General features: G+C 39.0%; 1 protein-coding gene across 7 annotated transcripts in view; it reads left to right on the top strand.

Annotated features, from left to right (window-relative positions):
• LOC137241060 (P protein-like) overlaps nt 1-25,463 on the top strand; it is a 408,891-nt gene that overhangs the window by 49,860 nt on the left and 333,568 nt on the right. The window lies entirely within an intron of this gene.

Raw genomic sequence — 25,463 nt, 5'->3', positions numbered from 1 at the left:
AGGTCTGAAGCCGCACTGATAAGGTCCAATCAGCCGGTTCACGGTGGGCTTCAATCTTTCGCACAATACACTTGAAAGGACCTTATTTGCGATATTAAGAAGACTGATTCCACGATAGTTGGTGCATTTTGCAGTATCCCCCTTCTTGTGGACTGGGCAAAGAACACTTAGATTCCAACCGTCGGGCATGCTTTTGTCCGCCCATATTTTGGGCTGATAAGGTCCAATCAGCCGGTTCACGGTGGGCTTCAATCTTTCGCACAATACACTTGAAAGGACCTTATATGCGATATTAAGAAGGCTGATTCCACGATAGTTGGTGCATTTTGCAGTATCCCCCTTCTTGTGGACTGGGCAAAGAACACTTAGAATCCAACCGTCGGGCATGCTTTCGTCCGCCCATATTTTGCTGCTGCATGCGCCTTACCAACTCCTCGCCGCCGAACTTGAATAGCTCCGCAGGCAATCCATCAGCGCCCACGGCCTTGTTGTTTTTCAATCTGGTTATTGCTATTCTAACTTCGTCATAATCGGGCGGAGGGACATATATTCCATCATCATCGATGGCGGGATCGGGTTCTTCATCTCTGCGCGGTGAATTGTTGCCTCCATTTAGGAGAGCAGAGAAGTGTTCCCTCCATAATCTAAGCACTCTCTGGACATCAGTTACAAGGTCGCCGTTTTCATTCCTACAGGAGTTTGCCCCGGTCTTAAAACCTTCCGTCTGTCGCCGTATTTTTTGGTAGAATTTTCGGGCGTTATTCCTGGTGGCTAGCAGCTCAAGCTCCTCGCACTCACGCCTTTCTGCTTCTGCTTTTTTCTTCCTGAAAAGGCGTCTCGCTTCCCTTTTCAACTCACGATAGCGTTCACACACTCCTCTTGTCGCGCTCGCTTTTAACGTAGCCCTGTAGGCAGCGTCTTTTCTTTCGGTTGCAACGCGGCATTCTTCATCATACAAGTTGTTTTTTCGTGGCCGCCGGTAATCAATTTTTTCCTCGGCGGCAGTACGAAGTGCTTTGGAGATATGCTCCCACTGCTCCTGTATTCCTTCAGGATGAGTTGTGCCCTCAGAGAGCAGGTGTGAGAGTCGAGTTGCGAAATCATTGGCAGTCTGTTGTGATTGAAGCTTTTCGACGTCTAGCTTTCCTTGTGTTTTTTGTTCCTTGTTTTTAGCCGCGTTGAGGCGGGTGCGTATTTTGGCTGCAACGAGATAATGGTCCGAATCGATGTTAGGTCCTCGGATCGTGCGCACATCTAAAACACTGGAGGCATGCCGTCCGTCTATCACAACGTGATCGATCTGATTGCGAGTATTTCGATCAGGAGACAGCCATGTAGCTTGATGTATCTTTTTATGCATGAACCTCGTGCTTGATATGGCCATGTTTCGAGCACCGGCAAAGTCAATCAGCCTCAGTCCGTTAGGAGAAGTTTCATTGTGTAGGCTGAACTTTCCGACTGTAGGGCCAAAAACACCTTCTAGAATAGAATATTGCTTAGACAAAAAAGGGGCGCTGCCACACCCATTTTCAAAAATTTTAGTTTTTTGCAATTAGTGTTATAATTCAATTTAGAAAGTAAAATTATATTGTTACAAAGCTCGTTTTCGCTACGATATAGCTTATTATTTTCGTCTACAACCCTTTCCAAAATCTTTTATATAAAAGTCGGCGTGGTCTTTAACCGATCTCTTAAATTTTTTTTAAAAATATATCCTGCTATAGGGAAAATTTGCGTACCGAATTTTATTACCATCCGCTGATTTTTCTTCGAGTTATGGCTCCCGATACTTAGAAAATTGCTTAGTCATAAAAGGGGCGGTGCCACGCGCATTTTTTAAAATTTGAAGAATTTCCTTTTTATTGTTATAAATCCACTAAGGAAATGAAATACCATTGATATAAAGCTCTCTTTTGCAAAGATATAGCTTATTTTACTCGTCCACAACCCTTTTAAAAATCTTTTATAGAAAACTGGGCGTGGTCCTTAACCGATTTCGTTAATTTTTCGTCAAAGCATTCCTTATAGTAAAGGCAACCTCTCTGTCGAATTTTGTTACAATAGGTCTAACGATTTTTGATTTATAATTGATAATATTTATAAAATTGATTTTATCACAAGTGGGCGGTGCCACGCCTATTTAAAAAAAATTTTTTTTTCAAATTTTTATCAAGAGTCTCCATATGAGTACACACGTCAAATTTCATCATTCTAGGTATATTATTTACTAAATAATCAGTGGACGTGGTTATCAACCGATTTCGCTCATTTTCACTACCAATCTATTCTGGGTCCAGACAAGCTTGTGTACCAAATTTGGTGAAGATAACTCAATATATACTCAAGTTATCGTGTTAACGGACAGACGGACGGACGGACGGACGGACATGGCTCAATCAAATTTTTTTCGATACTGATGATTTTGATATATGGAAGTCTATATTTATCTCTATTCCTTATACCTGTACTACTAACCGTTATCCAATCAAAGTTATAATACCCTGTGTACAAGTACAGCTGGGTATAAAAAAATAAATTGTCTTCAATTTACCCACGCAAGACACGTGTGCTTTTTACACAATGAGCCCCACGCACTTCCGGACGCCATGACGTATACGTTACATTTTAATTTCCTTCATTGAATGGTTTATGGACACTCAGGCAGATGATAGACCGGAAAATAAACCAGCCAATTATTTAGTTTTAAATGCGTAATTATAGCTTATAATACAAAGAAGTGCTACTAATAAACAAGTCGAAAGCAACAACAACAATTATACACAATCTGTCAATATTTAGTTTAATACTTAACTTTGACCTTCTTGTCCATTAACAAATACTTATACGTAAAGTAATGCCATTTTATACTCTATCATTAGTCTAATAATATTTTGTTTCTGTACTTAATTAGCGAGATATGCTCAAATTGCTTTATATAATTGTTCTTGTTATTGAAATTAGAGAAAAATTGCAAAGTTTACAAACGGCGATGGTTACTAGGACATGTTTCTAAATTTCACTTCTTCTCGGGAGCTGAGTATTGAACTCGAATTCTCCAACATTCATACTTTATACTAGTGCCTTTATCCACTCAGCCATATGAATGCCCCGCTGCTCCCTTTGCAATTGGTCTCTAGTACTGCTTATAAAAGCAATGCTATAAACCTAATGTTACTAAGCTCTTGGGGCGCGCCTATAAAGGCAAGTGAGTTTTCTACTGCACGATGGCGATAAGCTACTTATTCAGGAGCTATCAGGATTAAAAGAAAAACTCGATGCATTACTTATTGGGTCGAAGTTCAGGTTGCAGACAATACCAACTAAATTCTTGGGCCTACAGCTTTCAGCAGTTTGGTGGAGATAAGAAGGGTGATTCTGTTGAAAATGGGAGAAAACGGTCTCGACCATTTAAAAAAAAATTTTTTTATAATGTGACGAAACTTAGCTAGCAGATTGACTTTATGAAGCAAAATAATTTATTAATTTTTGCAAGCCAGGAATCTCATAATTGTAAGTCCTTAAAGGAGAAGAGATAGACCCATCCATACGTACACCGAAATTATGTGAGTTGATTTAATCATGTCCGTTTGTTTTTGAAATATATTCGTAAAATTTGGTAAGCGGTTATATTTTGGTCATGTCCTTATTTGTTTTGAGTGATATCCTCCCCCTGTAGTCATATTGGAGGTCAAAGGTAAAAAAAATCTCATAAATATTTTTACAATTTCTATGTCAAAATTTAAAAATCAAAGTTTAGCAAGAATATGTCTTTATATAAGGAGACATTTTTCGCTGATTTTTGTCCATCTATATAAAGGAAGTGCTTAAATTTTTTTTTATTTTATTTTTAGTTTCTCATTTTCTTACATTTTCTCGGTGTCTTAATCTATCTGTTTAATTTTACGCTTGTAGCTCAATGAGAACTTACATAAAAATCAATCCCAAAATTCCCTCCATTCCGTTTGATTTTTATACTCAGCGTGCTTTGCACACAGAGTATACTAACTTTGATGGGATAACGGTTGGTTGTACAGGTATAAAGGAATCGAGATAGATATAGACTTCCATATATCAATATTCAGTATCGAAAACAAAGTTGCTCCAGCCATGTCCGTCCGTTAACACAATAACTTGAGTAAATATTGAGATATCTTCACCAAATTTGGTACACGAGCTTACCTGGGCGATTATAAATACGCCCAATTTGTATATATATAAAATTTTGGAAACACAAAAAACCTGTTTATTTAGTAAATAATACACCTAGAATGTTGAAATTTGACATGTGGACTGATATTGAGACTCTTGATAAAAATTTTGAAAAAAAATATTTAAATGGGCGTGGCACCGCCCACTTGTGATAAAATCAATTTTAAAAATATTATTAATCATAAATCAAAAACCGGTTGCCTTTACTGTAAGGAATGCTTTTAAGAAAAATTAATGAAATCGGTTAAGGACCACGCCCACTTTTATATAAAAGATTTTTAAAAGGGTAATAGACGAATAAAATAAGCTATATCTTTGCAAAAAGAGCTTTATATCAATGATATTTCATTTGCCAAGTGCATTTATAACAATAAATAAAAAAAATTCAAACTTTTAAAAATGGGCGTGGCATTGCCCCTTTATGACTCAGCAATTTTCTATGTTTCGGGAGCCATAACTCGAAGAAAAATTAACGGATTGTAACAAAATTGGGTACACAAATTTTCCCTATAACAGGAAATATTTCTAGAAAAAATGGCCGAGATCGATTAAAGGCCACGCCCTCTTGTATATAAAAGATTTTTAAAAGGGTCGTGGACGAAAATAATAAGCTATATCTTAGCGAAAAATAGCTTTATATCAATAGAAGTTTACTTTCTAAATTGAATTATAACATTAAATTGGAAAACACTAAAATTTTTGAAAATGGGTGTGGCACCGCCCGTTTTATGACTAAGCAATATTCTATATCTCGGGAGCCATAACTCGAAGGAAAATTAACGGATCGAAATAAAATTGGGTACACAAATTTTACCTATAGCAGGTAATATTCTAGAAGGAATGGGCGAGATCGTTGAAAGACCCACCATATAAAACAAGTGTAAAAGGGTCGTAGACTAGATAGTAAGCTAGAACTTAGCAAAAAATAGTTTTGAATCAATGATATTTCACTTATCAAGTTTTATTGTAAGAGGAAATGGGGAGAGATTTTTTTTTTAAACGGGCAGTGCCACGTGTTATGTACAAAAGTAATTTTTTCTGAAATGAAATGTACAATTGAAGCTCACGCTGAGTACATAAAGTTCGGTTACACCCGAACATATCCTTCCTGACTTGTTCTACATATCTCAGTCCGTGCGCCCCTAGCGAAACTCTTTATATTGTGCCATCGGCTATCACCGACCACTGAATTAAGCTCTAAATTTTTACCTCTTGCTCATCGAGAAGTTACTTAAAACCAGGTTTCAAATTTCCAAATTATTATCTAGTTTTTTCAATCCGTGTGCCACCTAACAAATTTTTTTTTCCTTTTGTTGCATTGTCACGGTGTTCTAACCTATGTATAAATTTTCACATTTATATCTCAATGAGAAGTTATTTACAAGCCGATTGCAACATTTGTATGAAAAGCGGACAAGCATTCAACCGACTTAATATAAAGGAAGTAATAAAATATGTAAGTACTTTGTGTGAGGATGCAAAGTTTCACGGTTTTTATGGTCTGCATGAAATATCTATGACAATGAATCACTTATCTCAACAATATATAACGTAAACGTAAGTATTTGATAAAATTTGAAGCTTTTACCTGTTAACAAGTAAGGAAGGTTAAGTTCGGGTGTAACCGAACTTTACGTACTCAGCTCAGAGCTTAGCTGCGTTGGTTTCGTAGATGGTTTATAAGTGGATTTTAATTACATATCACATACTTTTGGGCAATATCGACGAAATTGTAGACCAAGGGTAACGTTTTTTGGAACAATTTTTCTTCATCCTTTGTCAAATAAGGGAAAATCACCATGTAGGAAAATGAACCTCGGGTAACCCTGGAATGTGTTTGTATGACATGGAATGAAAGGTGTTAATGAGTATTTTAAAAGGGAGTAGGCCTTAGTTCTATAGGTGGGCGCCTTTTCGAGATATCGCCATAAAGGTGGTCCAGGTATGACTCTAGAATGTGTTTGTACGATATGGGTATCAATTGAAAGTGCTAATGAGTATTTTAAAAGGACGTGGGACTTAGTTCTATAAGTGGATGCCTTTTCGAGATATCGCCATAAAGGTGGTCCTGGGGTGACTCTACAATGTGTTTGTACGATATGGGTATCAATTGAAAGGTGTTAATGACTATTTTAAAAGGTCGTGGGACTTAGTTCTATAAGTGGATGCCTTTTCGAGATATCGTCATAAATGTGGACCAGGGGTGACTCTACAGTGTGTTTGTACGATATGGGTATCAATTGAAAGTGCTAATGAGTATTTTAAAAGAACGTGGGACTTAGTTCTATAAGTGGATGCCTTTTCGAGATATCGCCATAAAGGTGGTCCTGGGGTGACTCTACAATGTGTTTGTACGATATGGGTATCAATTGAAAGGTGTTAATGACTATTTTAAAAGGACGTGGGACTTAGTTGTATAAGTGGATGCCTTTTCGAGATATCGTCATAAAGGTGGACCAGGGGTGACTCTACAATGTGTTTGTACGATATGGGTATCAATTGAAAGTGCTAATGAGTATTTTAAAAGGACGTGGGACTTAGTTTTATAAGTGGATGCCTTTTCGAGATATCGCCATAAAGGTGGTCCTGGGGTGACTCTACAATGTGTTTGTACGATATGGGTATCAAATGAAAGGTTTTAATGAGTATTATAAAAGGGAGTGGGCCTTAGTTCTATAGGTGGATGCCTTTTCGAGATATCGCCATAAAGGTGGTCCAGGGGTGACTGTACAATGTGTTTTTACGATATGGGTATCAATTGAAAGGTATTAATGACTATTTTAAAAGGACGTGGGACTTAGTTCTATAAGTGGATGCCTTTTCGAGATATCGTCATAAAGGTGGACAAGGGGTGACTCTACAATGTGCTTGTACGATATGGGTATCAAATGAAAGGTATTAATGACTATTTTAAAAGGACGTGGGACTTAGTTCTATAAGTGGATGCCTTTTCGAGATATCGCCATAAAGGTGGTCCTGGGGTGACTCTACAATGTGTTTGTACGATATGGGTATCAATTGAAAGGTGTTAATGACTATTTTAAAAGGTCGTGGGACTTAGTTCTATAAGTGGATGCCTTTTCGAGATATCGTCATAAATGTGGACCAGGGGTGACTCTACAGTGTGTTTGTACGATATGGGTATCAATTGAAAGTGCTAATGAGTATTTTAAAAGGACGTGGGACTTAGTTCTATAAGTGGATGCCTTTTCGAGATATCGCCATAAAGGTGGTCCTGGGGTGACTCTACAATGTGTTTGTACGATATGGGTATCAATTGAAAGGTGTTAATGAGTATTTTAAAGGGACGTGGGAATTAGTTCTATAAGTGGATGCCTTTTCGAGATATCGCCATAAAGGTGGTCCTGGGGTAACTCTACAATGTGTTTGTACGATATGGGTATCAATTGAAAGGTGTTAATGACTATTTTAAAAGGTCGTGGGACTTAGTTCTATAAGTGGATGCCTTTTCGAGATATCGTCATAAATGTGGACCAGGGGTGACTCTACAGTGTGTTTGTACGATATGGGTATCAATTGAAAGTGCTAATGAGTATTTTAAAAGGACGTGGGACTTAGTTCTATAAGTGGATGCCTTTTCGAGATATCGCCATAAAGGTGGTCCTGGGGTGACTCTACAATGTGTTTGTATGATATGGGTATCAATTGAAAGGTGTTAATGAGTATTTTAAAGGGACGTGGGACTTAGTTCTATAAGTGGATGCCTTTTCGAGATATCGTCATAAAGATGGACCAGGGGTGACTCTATAATATGTTTGTACGATATGGGTATCAAATGAAAGGTTTTAATGAGTACTATAAAAGGGAGTGGGCCTTAGTTCTATAGGTGGATGCCTTTTCAAGATATCGCCATAAAGGTGGGTCAGGGGTGACTCAAGAATGCCTTTGTACGATATGGGTATCAAATGAAAGGTGTTAGTGAGTATTTTAAAAGGGAGTTGGCCTTAGTTCTATAGGTGGACGCCTTTTCGAGATATCGCCATAAAGGTGGACCAGGCGTGACCATAGAATGTGTTTGTACGATATGGGTATCAAATGAAAGAGTGTTTTTCTTTTATTTTAATCGACCTCCAGCAGTCAAAATAAATATAAATATATAGATTCTTCATATTTAAAACGTTGATTTTGTTTCTCAGATTCTTCCAATAACTTATTCTCAAAAAGAGTCATTGTGATATTCTTTTCATCTCGCGCTTCTAGCGCCGTGATCAATGAATCATATGTGCTCGGTAAACTGCTCAAAAGCATTGCAATTATCCAAGTTTCCGCAATGTTTTCGCCTAAAGTTTGAACCCGGGCAAAAAGTAGCTTCATTTGTGCATGAACTGAAATGGCAAGTACCATTTTTCAACATGCACGACTATTTCTGACAACACTTATTCGACGGTGATCGGTGATTGTCGCAGAAATTGGGGGTGTCACAAATGCCGACAACGAAGAAAATCAGCATCCTCACAATCTGATGTGCCAATAAAACAAATAGCACAAAAACAAAAATTGACACCGACGCTCCTCGCTGATGTCAGCGTCCAATAAAGCGCCAGCACAAACGTGTGTGTGGATAATGAAAATGGTCAAAATGAATATAGATCAATATCTAACATAAGAGCCGAAATACTTAAATCTGATACCAAAGAAATTAAACTACTTATTGAGGAGATAGCAAGCAAATTATCACAATCGCAGAACGAACTAAAAAATGAAATACGGGACAAAACAGCATAGCTTTACACGTCTATGGAACATATAGCGACTATAATAAACGAACTGACGGAAAAGGCAATCAAAACGAAACGCGGATGATAGCAATGGAACGCGGAATCGAAGAACTTGATCAACGCTCTCTCGATAGTACCGTTGTTGTTAGCAACATTGAGGAAACAGAGAACGAAGGATTGTCTGATAACCAGAGAAAAGACAACAATAAGAGAGTTTTTATCAGCAAACATCTTACGGGTACAAAGCATCGACTACTATGGGAAGCAAAAAAGAAACAAGGGCTGCGAGTTGGAAATTCGTTTGGGAAAAGAGGGTAGAATTATGGCAAAAAAGAAGAAAATAATAAATTCAATTATATTAATACTGAATCTGATATAGAATCAATCAAATAATTAGCATAACTTAACTGCTAATTATTTATTTATATTTTTATAAATTAATTTTTTTCATTATACTCAGCTGAGCAGAGCCCAGAGAGTATATTAACTTTGTTCGCATAACGGCAATCCGTAACGGCATAAACTAATCGAGATAGATATACACTTCTATATATCAAAATGATCTGGGCGAAAAAATAAATTCATTTAGCCATGTCCGTCCGTCCGTCCGTTCGTAAACACGATAACTTGAGTTAGTTTTGAGGTATCTAGATGAAATTTGGTACGTGGGTTTCTGGGCGCTCATCTCAGATCGCTATCTAAAAAGAAAGAAATCGGACTGCAACCACGCCCACTTTTTCGATATCGAAAAACAGAAAAAGTGCGATAATTCATTACCAAAGACGGATAATGCGATGAAATTTGGTGGGTGAGTTGGCCTTATAACGCAGAATAGAAAATTAGTAAAATTTTGGACAATGGGCGTGGCACCGCCCACTTTTAAAATAAGGTAAAATAAAAGTTTTGCAACCTGAAATTGGCAGTCGTTGAAGATATCATGATGAAATTTGGCAGAAACGTTACTCCTATTACTATATGTGTGCTAAGTAAAAATTAGCAAAATCGAATTACGAACACGCCCACTTTAAAAAAAAATTGTTTTAAAAGTCAAATTTTAACAAAAAATTTAACATCTTTACAGTATATAAGTAAATTATGTCAAAATTCAACTCCAGTAATGATATGGTGCATCAAAATACAAAAATAAAAGAAGATTTCAAAATGGGCGTGGCTCCGGCCTTTTTCATTTAATTCGTCTAGAATGCCTTTAATGCCATAAGTCGAACAAAAATTTACCAATCCTTGTGAAATTTGGTAGGGCATAGGTTCTATGATGGTAACTGTTTTCTGTGAAAAATGGCGAAATCGGTTGAAACCCCGCCCAGTTTTTATTCACAGTCGACCGCCTGTCCTTCCGCTCGGCCGTTAACACGATTACTTGAGCAAAAATCTATATATCTTTACTAAACTTATTTCACATACTTATCTGAACTCACTTAATCTTGGTATAAAAAATGGACGAAATCGGACTATAACCACGCCCACTTTTTCGATATCGAAAATTACGAAAAATTAAAAAAGCCATAATTCTAAAACATGGTAATTGGATTGGTTTATTGATACAAAATTTAACTTTAGAAAAAAACTTTGTAAAATGGGTATGAGACCTACCATATTAAGAAGAAGATAATGAAAAGGTTATGCAGGGCGAAATCAAAAGCCCTTGGAATCTTGGCAGGAATACTGTTCATGGTATTACATATATAAATAAATTAGCGGTACCCAACAGATGATGTTCTGGGTCACCCTGGTCCACATTTTGGTCGATATCTCGAAAACGCCTTCACATATACAACTAAGGGCCACTCCCTTTTATAGCCCTCATTAACACCTTTCATTTGATACCCATATCGTACAAACGCATTCTAGTGACCCCTGGTCCACCTTTATGGCAATATCTCGAAAAGGCGTACACCTATAGAACTAAGGCCCACTCCCTTTCAAAATACTCATTAATAGCTTTCATTTGATACCCATATCGTACAAACACATTCTAGAGTCACCTCTGGTCCACCTTTATGGCAATATCTCGAAAAGGCGTCCACCTATAGAACTAAGGGCCACTCCCTTTTAAAATACTCATTAACACCTTTCATTTGATACCCATATCGGTCAAACACATTTTAGAGTCACCCCTGGTCCACCTTTATGGCAATATCTCGAAAAGGCGTCCACCTATAGAACTAAGGGCCACTCCCTTTCAAAATACTCATTAACACCTTTCATTTGATACCCATATCGTACAAACACATTCTAGAGTCACCTCTGGTCCACCTTTATGGCGATATCCCGAAAAGGCGTCCACCTATAGAACTAAGGCCCACTCCCTTTTAAAAACTCATTAACACCTTTCATTTGATACCCATATCGTATAAAGAGATTTTAGAGTCACCCCTGGTGCACCTTTATGGCGATATCTCGAAAAGGCATCCAGCTATAGAACTAAGGCCCATTCCCTTTCAAAATACTTATTAACACCTTTCATTTGATACCCATATCGTACAAACACATTCTAGAGTCACCTCTGGTCCACCTTTATGGCAATATCTCGAAAAGGCGTCCACCTATAGAACTAAGGGCCACTCCCTTTTAAAATACTCATTAACACCTTTCATTTGATACCCATATCGGTCAAACACATTTTAGAGTCACCCCTGGTCCACCTTTATGGCAATATCTCGAAAAGGCGTCCACCTATAGAACTAAGGGCCACTCCCTTTCAAAATACTCATTAACACCTTTCATTTGATACCCATATCGTACAAACACATTCTAGAGTCACCTCTGGTCCACCTTTATGGCGATATCCCGAAAAGGCGTCCACCTATAGAACTAAGGCCCACTCCCTTTTAAAAACTCATTAACACCTTTCATTTGATACCCATATCGTATAAAGAGATTTTAGAGTCACCCCTGGTGCACCTTTATGGCGATATCTCGAAAAGGCGTCCACCTATAGAACTAAGGGCCACTCCCTTTTAAAATACTCATTAACACCTTTCATTTGATACCCATATCGTACAAACATATTCTAGAGTCACCCCTGGTCCACCTTTATGGCAATATCTCGAAAAGGCGTACACCTATAGAACTAAGGCCCACTCCCTTTCAAAATACTCATTAATAGCTTTCATTTGATACCCATATCGTACAAACACATTCTAGAGTCACCTCTGGTCCACCTTTATGGCAATATCTCGAAAAGGCGTCCACCTATAGAACTAAGGGCCACTCCCTTTTAAAATACTCATTAACACCTTTCATTTGATACCCATATCGGTCAAACACATTTTAGAGTCACCCCTGGTCCACCTTTATGGCAATATCTCGAAAAGGCATCCACCTATAGAACTAAGGGCCACTCCCTTTCAAAATACTCATTAACACCTTTCATTTGATACCCATATCGTACAAACACATTCTAGAGTCACCTCTGGTCCACCTTTATGGCGATATCCCGAAAAGGCGTCCACCTATAGAACTAAGGCCCACTCCCTTTTAAAAACTCATTAACACCTTTCATTTGATACCCATATCGTATAAAGAGATTTTAGAGTCACCCCTGGTGCACCTTTATGGCGATATCTCGAAAAGGCATCCAGCTATAGAACTAAGGCCCATTCCCTTTCAAAATACTCATTAACACCTTTCATTTGATACCCATATCGTACAAACACATTCTAGAGTCACCTCTGGTCCACCTTTATGGCAATATCTCGAAAAGGCGTCCACCTATAGAACTAAGGGCCACTCCCTTTTAAAATACTCATTAACACCTTTCATTTGATACCCATATCGGTCAAACACATTTTAGAGTCACCCCTGGTCCACCTTTATGGCAATATCTCGAAAAGGCGTCCACCTATAGAACTAAGGGCCACTCCCTTTCAAAATACTCATTAACACCTTTCATTTGATACCCATATCGTACAAACACATTCTAGAGTCACCTCTGGTCCACCTTTATGGCGATATCCCGAAAAGGCGTCCACCTATAGAACCAAGGCCCACTCGCTTTTAAAATACTCATTAACACCTTTCATTTGATACCCATATCGTACAAACAATTGCTAGAGTCACCCTGGTTGACCTTTATGGCGATATCCCGAAATGGCGTCCACCTATATCACTAAGGCCCACTCCCTTTTAAAGACCTCTTTAATGCCTTCCATTTGATACCCATGTCATACAAACACATTCCAGGGTTACCCTAGGTTCATTTTCCTAAATGGCGATTTTCCCTTATTTTGTCTCCAAAGCTCTCAGCTGAGTATGTAATGTTCGGTTACGTCCGAACTTAGCCTTCCTTGTACTTGTTTTCATTAGTTATAACCCTTCTTTCCTGTTACAAGAATGAACAACATCACTAATACCAGATGGATACATTTTAATGAATTAGATGCAAACATATTTAAAAATCATTTTTTATGCGGCATTTACCTTAATATTAGATCACTAAGAACAAGTAAGGAAGGCCAAGTTCGGGTGTAACCGAACATTACATACTCAGTTGAGAGCTATGGAGACAAAATAAGGAAAATCAATCTGGGGTAACCCTGGAATGTGGTTGTATAACATGTGTATCAAATGAAAGGTATTAAAGAGTATTTTAAGAGAGAGTAGGCCATAGTTCTATGGATGGACGCCATTTAGGGATATCGCCATAAAGATGGACCAGGGCTGACTGTAGAATGTGTTTGTACGATATGGGTATCAAATGAAAGGTGATAATGAGTATTTTAAAAGGGAATGGGCTTTAGTTCTATAGGTGAACGCCTTTTCGAGAAATCCCCATAAAGGTGGACCAGGGGTGACTCTAGAATATGTTTATACGATATGGGTATCAAATGAAAGCTGTTAATGAGTATTTTGAAAAGGAGTGATCCTTAGTTCCCTAGGTGGACGCCGTTTCGAGATATCGCCATAAAGGTGCACCAGGGGTGTCTCTAGTTGTACGATATGGGAATCAAATGAAAGGTGTTACTGAGCGTTTTAAGAGGGAGTGGGCATTAGGTCTATAGGTGGACACCTTTTCGAAATGTCGCCATTAGGGTGGGCCAGGGGTGACTCTAGAATGTGTTTGTACGATATGGGTATCAAACGAAATGTGTTACTGAGCATTTTAAGAGAGAGTGGGCATTAGGTCCATAGGTGGACGCCTTTTCGAGATATCGCCATTAGGGTGGGCCAGGGGTGACTCTGGAATGTGTTTGTACGATATGGGTATCAAATGAAAGGTGGTAATGAGTATTTTAAAAGGGAGTAATCCTTAGTTCTATAGGTGGACGCCTTTTCGAGATATCGCCATAAAGGTGGACCAAGGGTGACTCTAGAATGTTTGTACGATATGGGTATCAAACGAAAGGTGTTACTGAGCATTTTAAGAGGGAGTGGGCACTAGGTCTATAGGTGGGCGCCTTTTCGAGATATCGCCATTAGGGTGGGCCAGGGTGACTCTAGAATGTGTTTGTACGATATGGGTATCAAATGAAAGGTGGTAATGAGTATTTTAAAAGGGAGTAATCCTCAGTTCTATAGGTGGACGCCTTTTCGAGATATCGCCATAAAGGTTGACCAAGGGTGACTCTAGAATGTTTGTACGATATGGGTATCAAACGAAAGGTGTTACTGAGCATTTTAAGAGGAAATGGGCATTAGGTCTATAGGTTGAAGGCTTTTTCGATATATCGCCATTAGGGTGGGCCAGGGGTGACTCTAGAATGTTTGTACGATATGGGTATCAAACGAAAGGTGTTACTGAGCATTTTAAGAGGGAGTGGGCATTAGGTCTATAGGTGGACGCCTTTTCGAGATATCGCCATTAGGGTGGGCCAGGGGTGACTCTAGAATGTTTGTACGATATGGGTATCAAAGGAAAGGTGTTACTGAGCATTTTAAGAGGGAGTGGACATTAGGTCTATAGGTGGACGCCTTTTCGAGATATCGCCATTAGGGTGGGCCAGGGGTGACTCTAGAATGTTTTTACGATATGGGTATCAAACGAAAGGTGTTACTGAGCATTTTAAGAGGGAGTGGGCATTAGGTCTATAGGTGCACGCCTTTTCGAGATATCGCCATTAGGGTGGGCCAGGGTTGACTCTAGAATGTGTTTGTACGATATGGATATCAAATTAAAGGTATTAATGAGGGTTTTAAAAGCGAGTGGCCCTTAGATGTATATGTGAAGGCGTTCTCGCGATATCGACCAAATGTGGATCAGGTGATCCAGAAAATCATCTGTCGGGTACTGCTAATTTATTTATATATTCAATAACACTAACAGTATTCCTGCCAAGATTCCAAGGCCTTTTGATTTCGGCTTGTAGAACTTTTTCATTTTCTTCTACTTAATATGGTAGGTGTCACACCCATTTTACAAAGTTTTTTCCAAAGTTATATTTTGCGTCAATAAACCAATCCAGTTACCATGTTTCATCCCTTTTTTCGTATTTGGTATAGAATTATGGCATTTTTTTAATTTTTCGTAATTTTCGATATCGATAAAGTGGGCGTGGTTATGGTCGGATTTCAGCCATTTTTTATACCAAGATAAAGTGAGTTCAGATAAGTACGTGGGCTAAGTTTAGTAAAGATATATCGGTTTTTGCTCAAGTTATTGTGTTAACGGCCGAGCGGAAGGACAGACGGTGGACTGTGTATAAAAACTGGGCGTGGCTTCCACCGATTTCGACCATTTTCACAGAGAACAGTTAGCGTCATAGAATCTATGCTCCTACCAAATTTCAAAAGGATTGGTAAATTTTTGTTCGACTTATGGCATTAAAAAAATTCTAGACACACTAAATGAAAATGGGCGGAGCCACGCCCATTTTGAAATTTTCTTTTATTTTTGTATTTTGTTGCATCATATCATTACTGGAGTTGAATTTTGACTTAATTTACTTATATACAGTAAAGATATTAAATTTTTTGTTAAAATTTGAATTAAAAAAAAATTTTTTTTAAAAAGTGGGCGTGTTCTTCATCCAATTTTGCTAATTTTTATTTAGCACATATATAGTAATAGTAGTAACGTTCCTGCCAAATTTCATCGTGATATCTTCAACGACTGCCAAATTACAGCTTGCAAAACTTTTAAATTACCTTCTTGTAAAAGTGGGGAGTGCCACGCCGATTGTCCAAAATCTTACTAATTTTCTATTCTGTGTCATAACGTCAACCCATCTACCAAGTTTCATCGCTTTAACCGCATTTGGCAATGAATTATCGCATTTTTTCGGTTTTTCGAAATTTTCGATATCGAAAAAGTGGGCGTGGTTATAGTCCGATATCGTTCATTTTAAATAGCGATCTGAGATGAGTGCTCAGGAACATACATACCAAATTTCATCAAGATACCTCAAAATTTACTCAAGTTATCGTGTTAACGGACGGACGGACGGACGGACGGACGGACGGACATGGCTCAATCAAATTTTTTTTGGATCCTGATTATTTTGATATATGGAAGTCTATATCTATCTCGATTCCTTTATATATGTACAACCAACCGTTATCCAATCAAACTTAATATACTCTGTGAGCTCTGCTCAACTGAGTATAAAAAACTGTTTCGTATTCATGGCAGATATAGCAAGGCTTATGGATAGCGTAGACATGGTAATTTTGTTTGAAACAAACATAAAACCGATGAGCAATACTTATTCAATATCAAGGGCTTTAATGGCGAGAAGACAGGAGAGGGGGTGGAATTGCAATATATATAAGAGAAAGTATGTCTTATGAATGTAAAATAAAGGAAACGACCACTTTTGAAAATATAGAAGTCTAAATTATTGAGAACTGCACAAACACATTTGTATGCACAGTACATGCTATTTACCGTCCCCCGCAAGGCAACATACGAATATTTGTACAAGAACTTGAGACTTTCCTACGAAATTCGAGTAGAGAAGAGTGTGAAATTATAAAAGGCGACATTAATATTAACATGATGAGCTTTACTAATGATAATGTGACTCTTTATTTAGATATGATCTCTTCTTGTGGTATGCGGAAAATTATACAAGACAAAGTATAAATAAGGGAACAAAAGCATGTATTACCACATTTTTATAAAATCCACAAATGCTGATGTAGAAACGGCCACTGTTGAATGCAATATCACAGACCACTACTCTCTGATATTCGGAATAACCATAACAAAGTAAAATAAAACAAAAAGCACTGGACCCTTCTCAAATGTTTTAGATGTTAGAAAGTAAGGAAAGAGATAAATAGCACAAACTGGAGCGACGCTCTCTCAATGAGTAATGTTGAGGAATTATACGAAAATATACAATCTAATTTCCAAAAAATATTTGAAAATTCTACAGTTGAGAAAAATGTAAAAAGCAAAGAAAAACAAACTACTGGATGACAAGGGTCTAAGAACGTAATGCGGTAATAAATATACATAAGTTATATCGCTACTAGAAAGAAAAGCCCAATGATCATACAGTAGAATCACAATATAAACTATACAGAAATTACTTCAAAAAGCAGATCCATAAGGCTAGAAACCTTTACTATATGAACGAGTTGTCAGAATGCAGAATGCATTATTGGAAAATTTTAATAACACAGATGACTCTATTATAAGAGTACAGACATAAAGAAAATCTGTAATACTTTTGCTAGAACATTTGATAGTGGTGTAAAAAGTGCAGTACATACCTATGATATTAGAACTTTAACTGAAGTCAATTATAAGACCTAACTTTATATATATAGAAGAGATCTTTCAGGAGGAAATATTCAATATTCTCGAGGGACTTGACGAGTTTAAAACCCCAGATATTGACGGCATTAGGCCTAAAGATCTTAAAAAAGCGCATCTGTGTTAGCTCTAGTGATAACCAAGTTGACTAACCTCAGCTTAAAACAAGCCATTGTGCCAAACACCTTAAAAATGTCAGTAATACGACCTTTAAACAAAACAGGAACCAAATCCGATCCAAAGAATTATAGACCTATAGCAATATTACCACTTTTGGAAAAAACCTTAGAAGAAGCTATCGTCAAGAGACTGACAGAATTTATTGAAGAATATAAAATAAGAGAACATAATCAATATGGATTCCAAAGACAAAGAAATATTAATCAACGTCTTGGCAATTTTGCTAGCAAAATCAACGAAAACCTCGGAAAAGTAATCACAGTCTTGCACTATTTATTGACTTTACTAAGGCATTCGATTCTCTTTCCCACGGGCAGATGCTTAAAGCTCTAGAAAATGCAGGAATACCAGGTAACTGATTAAAGTGGTTTCAAAGCTATTTGGAACTAAGACACTTTAGGGTTAAAGTGTATAGGCACTTTAGCGACGAAATCTTAATATCGCATGGAATTTCTCAAGGTTCAAAACTGGGGCCAATCCTTTTTCTTATATATGCAAACAACATGTTCAAACATTTGAAATACTGCGAAGTATTTGCATACGCCGATGACATTGCCATCATAGTATCTCATAAAGATCTAGAGACTGCAGCAAATATAATGCAAGGAAAACTTAATATTGTTGCCAAATGGTCACACGACAACGGACTGCTAGTAAACGGACTAAAAACAAAATTAATGCACATACGACCACCACACTTAAAAACGTCAAGCATAAATCTAATATACCATTGTTACGATTGTCTGCATAATAACAAAGCGCAATGTGTGTGTAACGTCACCATCGAAACTGTTCGGACGTATAAGTACTTAGGAATAGTCATTGATGACCATTTCAAATTTAATGAACACGTCTTGTATTTGAGAAGCAAGTTGAGAAAAATCTCGTACTTCCTTAACCATCTAAGTTTTTGTACCAATTACTCTGTTCTCCTGCAGGCGTATCTGGCGTTGTCAGAATCTTATATTAGATATGGAATCGCAGCATGAGGAACACCCACCAGCTGCAATAAAATACAGCTGAGTCAGAATTTTATTCTAAAAATATTAGCTAAAAAGAAAAATTTGCATACAACAAATACATCGAATTAGGCATCCTTGATGTTAAGTCCATATTTAAAATAACTATACTAAACGAGTTATGTGACGACAATAAATTCCGAATTCCAATAAGTCACAGCATAGGAACTAGAATGCAAACTCAAAATCGTCTAAAAATACCCAGATCCTTGAATAATTACTCGAAGAATACTCTCGCGGTGTTAGTACCAACGTTCTTAAACGAACTTCCTATGAGTCTTGTAAATCTGTCAAAAGGTACAAATAGAAAAAAAAAACCATATTAAAAACTTACTCTTAAACTTAAAATGTCTTCAAATTTAAAGTTTAGTGAAACGAAATTTAAAGATTAATTTAACTTACTTCTTATATTTTCATTTAAATTCTTAAACTTATATATATACACTAATAATACAAAAAGTAATACATTGTACACATAATGTATGTTTTCACGTCACTATTGATAATACTTTGTAATGTAATTATGTAAAAACAAGTAAGGAAGGCTAAGTTCGGGTGTAACCGAACATTACATACTCAGCTGAGAGCTTTGGAGATAAAATAAGGGAAAATCACCATTTAGCAAAATGAACCTAGGGTAACCCTGGAATGTGTTTGTATGAGATGTGTATCAAATGAAAGGTGTTAATGATTATTTAAAACGTAGTCGGTCTTAGTTCTATAGGTGGACGCCTTTTCGAGATATCGCAATAAGGGTGGACCAGGGGTGACTCTGGAATATGTTTGTACGATATGGGTATCAAATTAAAAGTATTAATGAGGGTTTTAAAAGGGAGTAGCCCTTAGTTGTATATGTGAAGGCGTTTTCGAGATATCGACCAAAATGTGGACCAGGGTGACCCAGAACATCTTCTGTCGGGTACCGCTAATTTATTTATATATGTCATACCACGAACAGTATTCCTGCCAAAATTCCAATTACTTTTGATTTCGCCCTGCAGAACTTTTTCATTTTCTTCTTCTTAATATGGTAGATGTCACACCCATTTTACAAAGTTTTTTCTAAAGTTATATTGTGCGTCAATAAACCAATCCAATTACCATGTTTCATCTCTTTTTTCATATTTGGTACAGAATTATGGCTTTTTTTTCATTTTTCGTAATTTTCAATATCGGAAAAGTGGGTGTGGTCATACTCGGATTCGGCCATATTTTACACCAAGATAAAGTGACTTCAGATAAGTACGTGAAATAAGTTTAGTTAAGATATATCGTTTTTTGCGCAAGTTATCGTGTTAAGGGCCGAGCGGAAGGAAGACGGTCGACTGTGTATAAAAACTGGGCGTGGCTTCAACCGATTTCACCCTTTTTCACAGAAAACAGTTGTCGTCATAGAATCTATGTCCCTACCAAATTTCACAAGGATTGATAAATTTTTGTTTGACTTATGGCATTAAAAGTATTCTAGACGAATTAAATAAAAAAGGGCGGAGTTACGCCCATTTTAAAATTTTCTTTTATCTTTGTATTTTGTTGCACCATATCATTTCTGGAGTCGAATGTTGACATAATTTACTTTTATACTGAAAAGATATTAAATATTCTGTTAAAATTTAAAAAAAAATACATTTTTAAAAAAAAAATTTGTTTGAAGTGGACGTGTTCGCCATCCGATTTCGCAAATTTTTATTTAGCGCACATATAGTAATAGGAGTAATGTGCCTACCAAACTTCATCATGATATCTTTAACGACTGCCAAATTACAGCTTGCAAAACTTTCAAATTACGTTCTTTTAAAAATGGGCTGTGCCACGCCAATTGTCCAAAATTTTTCTAATTTTCTATTATGCGTAATAAGATCAACGCACCTACCAAGTTTCATCGCTTTATCGTCTTAGGTAATGAATTATCGCACCTTTCGGTTTTCGAAATTTTCAATATCGAAAGAGTGGGCGTGGTTGTAATCCGATTTCGTTCATTTTAAATAGCGATCTGAGATGAGCGCCCAGAAACCTGCATACCAAATTTCATCAAGATACCTCAAAATTTACTCAAGTTATCGGGTTTACAGATGGAGGGACAGACGGACGGACGAACGTACATGTCTAAATGAATTTCTTTTTTCGCCCAAATCATTTTGATATATAGAAGTCTATATCTATCTCGATTAGTTTATGCCGTTACGGATTACCGTTATGCGAACAAAGTTAATATACTCTGTGAGCTCTGCTCATCTGAGTATAAAAACACACACACAAAATATCTATTATACAAACCTTAGATTGGCGGTTTATTAGATAGTAATTGTTGTTGTTGTTGTTGTAGCAGTGCTTCGCTCCACCTAATAGCTGCGACCGATCACAAATTGTCATCAATATCCTCTAACGGGAGTGCAAGGAAACTTGCTGTTTCAACAGGGGTGGACCATAATGAAAGGGGTGTTAGAGGCGTTGGTTCCACATTACAATTAAAGAGATGGTTGGTGTCATGTGGGGAAACATTGCAATCGGGGCATACGTTTTGTATGTCGGGGTTGATTCTGGATATATAAGAGTTTAACCAGTTACAATATCCAGAACGAAGTTGAGCCAGAGTGTCTCGCGTTTCCCTGGGGAGTATGCGTTCGTCTTCCGTAAGTTTTGGGTACTGTTCTTTGAGTACTGGATTCACCGGGCAATTCCTTGCATAAAGGTCCGGCGCCTGTTTGTGGAGTTCACCAAGGACCAGCTTGTGTTTTTTTGCTTCATACGGCTGAGTTCTCAGGTGCCGCATTTCCTCAAAATGCTTACAGAGATGACTCCTTAAGTCCCTAGGCGGTGTTGGCTCGTCAATCAGATGTCTGTTGGGATGCCCAGGTTTCTGGGTATGCAACAGGAACTATTTGGTTAGGATCTCATTTCTCTCCCTGATTGGGAGTATTCTCGCCTCATTATGTAGATGGTATTCTGGGGACATAAGAAGACAGCCCGTGGCGATTCTGAGAGCAGTATTTTGGCAGGCCTGTAGCTTCTTCCAGTGGGTTATTTTTAGGCTTGGCGACCATATGGGGGACGCGTAGCCTGAAGTCGGCTGGCCAATTGCTTTGTATGTGGTAATGAGCGTTTCTTTGTCTTTTCCCCAAGTACTGCCAGCAAGGGATTTGAGGATTTTATTAAGGATATTATTGAATGTAGATCCTGATCAAACGTCACACCCAAGATTTTGGGTGTAGGACAGCCGGTAGCGTAGTGCCATCGACGTGCGTGTTCAAAATGGTCTATGTTGTAAATAAGGTCGCGGAGGATTTTGTCGGTGATAACGCCAGGTTTCGCGAGGCGAAAGAACTGGAGAGATAAGGGAGGTAGCCGTTTATTCTGTTGCAAAGCTCATCGATCTTTGGGCCTGGGCCTGTGGCCATTATTGTGTAGTCATCGGCGTAGGAAATGATAGTAACTCCTTCTGGTGGCGAAGGTAGCTGAGATATGTAGAAATTAAACAAAAGTGGAGATAGGATACCACCCTGTGGCACCGCCTGTTTTATTCTTCCTGGTTTTGATGTTTCATTTCTAAATTGCACCGATGCCTACCGACTACCCAGATAATTGGCGGTCCACCTTTTAAGACATGGGGGAAGGGTAGACCCTTCCAGGTCTTGCAGTAACTTGCCATGGTTGACCGTATCAAATGCTTTTGATAGGTCTAGCGCTACGAGTACTGTTCTATGGTGGGGGTTTTGATTTAAACCGCAATTTATCTGGGTGCTGATGGCATTTAGCGCGGTGGTGGTGCTATGGAGTTTTCTGAAGCCATGCTGAAGACAGGCTATCTACAAATTGCTTTGAAGTAGGGGAGCAAAAGGACTTCAAGCTTCTTGGCTACTGGCGATAGGAGAGATATCGGGCGATATAACTCTCCTATGTTAGCTGGTTTCCCAGGCTTTAGTAGCGGGACCACCTTAGCCATTTTCCATTTTTCGAATATGACAAAGGTGGAAAGAGACAGGTTGAAGACATGTGCTAAATATTTGAAACCCTCTTTCCCTATGCTTTTAAGCATCGGCATAGCTATGCTGTCTGGGTCCACTGCTTTGGATGGTTTAGCATGACCGATGGCATCCTCAACCTCTTTGGCGGTGATGGTAATTGGTGACATTATATATTGTCGACAGAAAGCGCTCGCGCATTTTTTCGCATCCGACAGCACTTTATCGCCAAAGGCGATGGAAACTTTGTCATTGTGCCTAGACGGATTCGATAGGAACTTTACGGTTGACCAAAGTTTACCTACACCTTACAACTGCTTAGGTGCTCCTCCCATTTCGCGCGCTTGTGTTCATCCACAAGCAATCTGATGCGTTGGTTTATATCCCTTATTTGGGGGTCGCCGGGATCAAGCTGTCTTATAAGATCACGTTCTCTCGATAAGTTTGCGGCCTCCGCCGGGAAGTGGGCCGAATTTCGGGAATTCTACCGGCGGGAATGAAACGAACCGAGACGGATTCACTGACCTTGCGGAAAGCACGCTCCTCTTGGCGGGCATCGGTCGGGATAGGGAGGGCAGCAAAGCGGTTGTCTGTAAAGGATTTGTATTCGTCCCACTTTCCTTTTTTAAACTTAATGAAAGTGCGTTTTTCTATGACGATGAAGTCGGCGGAACGCTGAAGCGAAATAAGTATAGACAGGTGGTCGGATGCCAATGTTACCATCGGCTGCCAGTTGACGCAGTTTACGAGATCTGCGCTCACGATTGAAATATCTGGCGAACTGTGACAGCTTCGTACCATACGTGTTGGGGCGTCTCCATTTATTGTGCAGAACGCCGTTTTTTCTATTTGATCCGCCAACATCTCACCCCTACTCTCCACCCACAAGTTTTAATGCCATAGATCGTAATGGGCATTGAAATCGCCTAAGATAATGCGATTGTTACCAGTGAGAAAGGCGCTGATATTAGGGCGGTATCCACTGGGGAAACAGGTTGCAGGAGGGATGTAAATGTTGATGATTTCTAGGTTTGCATCGCCTGACCGGACAGATAAGCCTTGACGTTCTAAGATACTGTCCCTGCGGTCGATGTCGGGATCAAATATATGATATTGCACAGAGTGGTGTATGATAAACGCGAGCCCGCCTCCATTTCCGCTCTCGCGATCTTTTCTGTGGACATTATACCCAGAACAGGTCTGCAATGCAGATCTTGCTGTGATTTTAGTCTCTTAAATCGCAGCAATGCAGATGTTGTGCCGCTTCATGAAATCGACTATCTCCGCGATCTTCCCAGTTAATTCATTACAGTTTAACTGCAGAATTCTGAAGTGCATAGGGGGAGACGTCGTCACTCTGGGAGCAAGTGACGCGTGACTACGCCTGGGTTGTGGAAGACCAGGACGCAACTGCTGTTGTGGCCCTGGGACTGGACGTCCTTGGGTAAGCATTGGGGTTCCCAGTGTATTTGGGTATGCGGCCTGGCAACATGGCGCAATGAAACACGTCGGGGGGTTGCTGTCGCAGAGACCAGAACATCTAGGAAAGTGGCACCGTCCATGGCAGGAGCTGCGTTGGGCGGATGTCGCAAACATAATATAACATATATTCTGTGCCGGCAGACGGTGCAAAGGGAGGTAGGGACTAAGAGTCTGTTCCCTGACCTACACAATTGCTGCCGGAAAAGAGAGAGAAGACGGAGCAGGGGCTGATGCTCGGCATTGCTCCCGACGGAGATTGTAGGTATGAGTGGGAGCAGCCGTGTGAGATGGTGGCGCCGTGGGGCGCGAGAAGCAGCGGGTACTTGTTGTGGCTTGCTGGGCAGCGGGGATGCTGGAAGGATAGAAGGGGGGGGGGCACTAAGGCGCAGACTACGGGACATCCTAGGGCGTGAACAGCAAGGAGCCACAAAAGATTTATAGAAGTTACGTGTACGTCTGGTTTTGGGATCTAGCCCAGAAAAACCTGCCCGATGCAACCATCCCTTACACGAGACACACTGACAAGAGTATGACCGTCCTAAAAAGACTCTTTTTCGGCAGATGCAGCAAAACTATTTCTCAGGACCGGGGTCAGGAGACGGATCCGGATTGGGTTCGATACCTTCCCGGAGCAAGTGAATATGGAGCAGTCCCGCTGCAAGGAGCTGCTGGGAGGATGACAATTTGTGGGAGGGACGCAACAAATTAAATGGGGTTACACTGAAATGGCAGTCCTTGGTCGGAAAAATCCCGAGTCGCTCCGATACATAGGACCGACGGCCTTGGGAAACGATGTTATTAATTAAGCATCTTCAATTTTAAATGTGCTAATATCAATAATTAAATCAATCAATCAATTTGATTTTCAATATCATCACCAGGATGCATCAACTTCACCTTATTGCTCAACGTTGCTTTCTCATGATATTCTCGCAAGACAGCCCAAGCATCATTTCCATACCTACAGCTGTGCATCCGAAATATTTCCGTACCTTCAACCACCAATCCAACAAGAATTGTAGCATCCGTGTCTCTCTGCTTCAATGAGGCATCTGGAGATTCAGGAACAGGACCTTCAATGACATCCCAAACCGTTCCCTTCTTCAAAATAAGCTGCATTCTATATTTCCACAGTTCGTAGTTATCGCGATAC

Source organism: Eurosta solidaginis, chromosome 2, assembly GCF_040869045.1.
Source record: "Eurosta solidaginis isolate ZX-2024a chromosome 2, ASM4086904v1, whole genome shotgun sequence".
In the NCBI taxonomy this organism is placed as follows: domain Eukaryota; kingdom Metazoa; phylum Arthropoda; class Insecta; order Diptera; family Tephritidae; genus Eurosta; species Eurosta solidaginis.
This window is presented reverse-complemented; position numbering and strand designations above follow the sequence as displayed.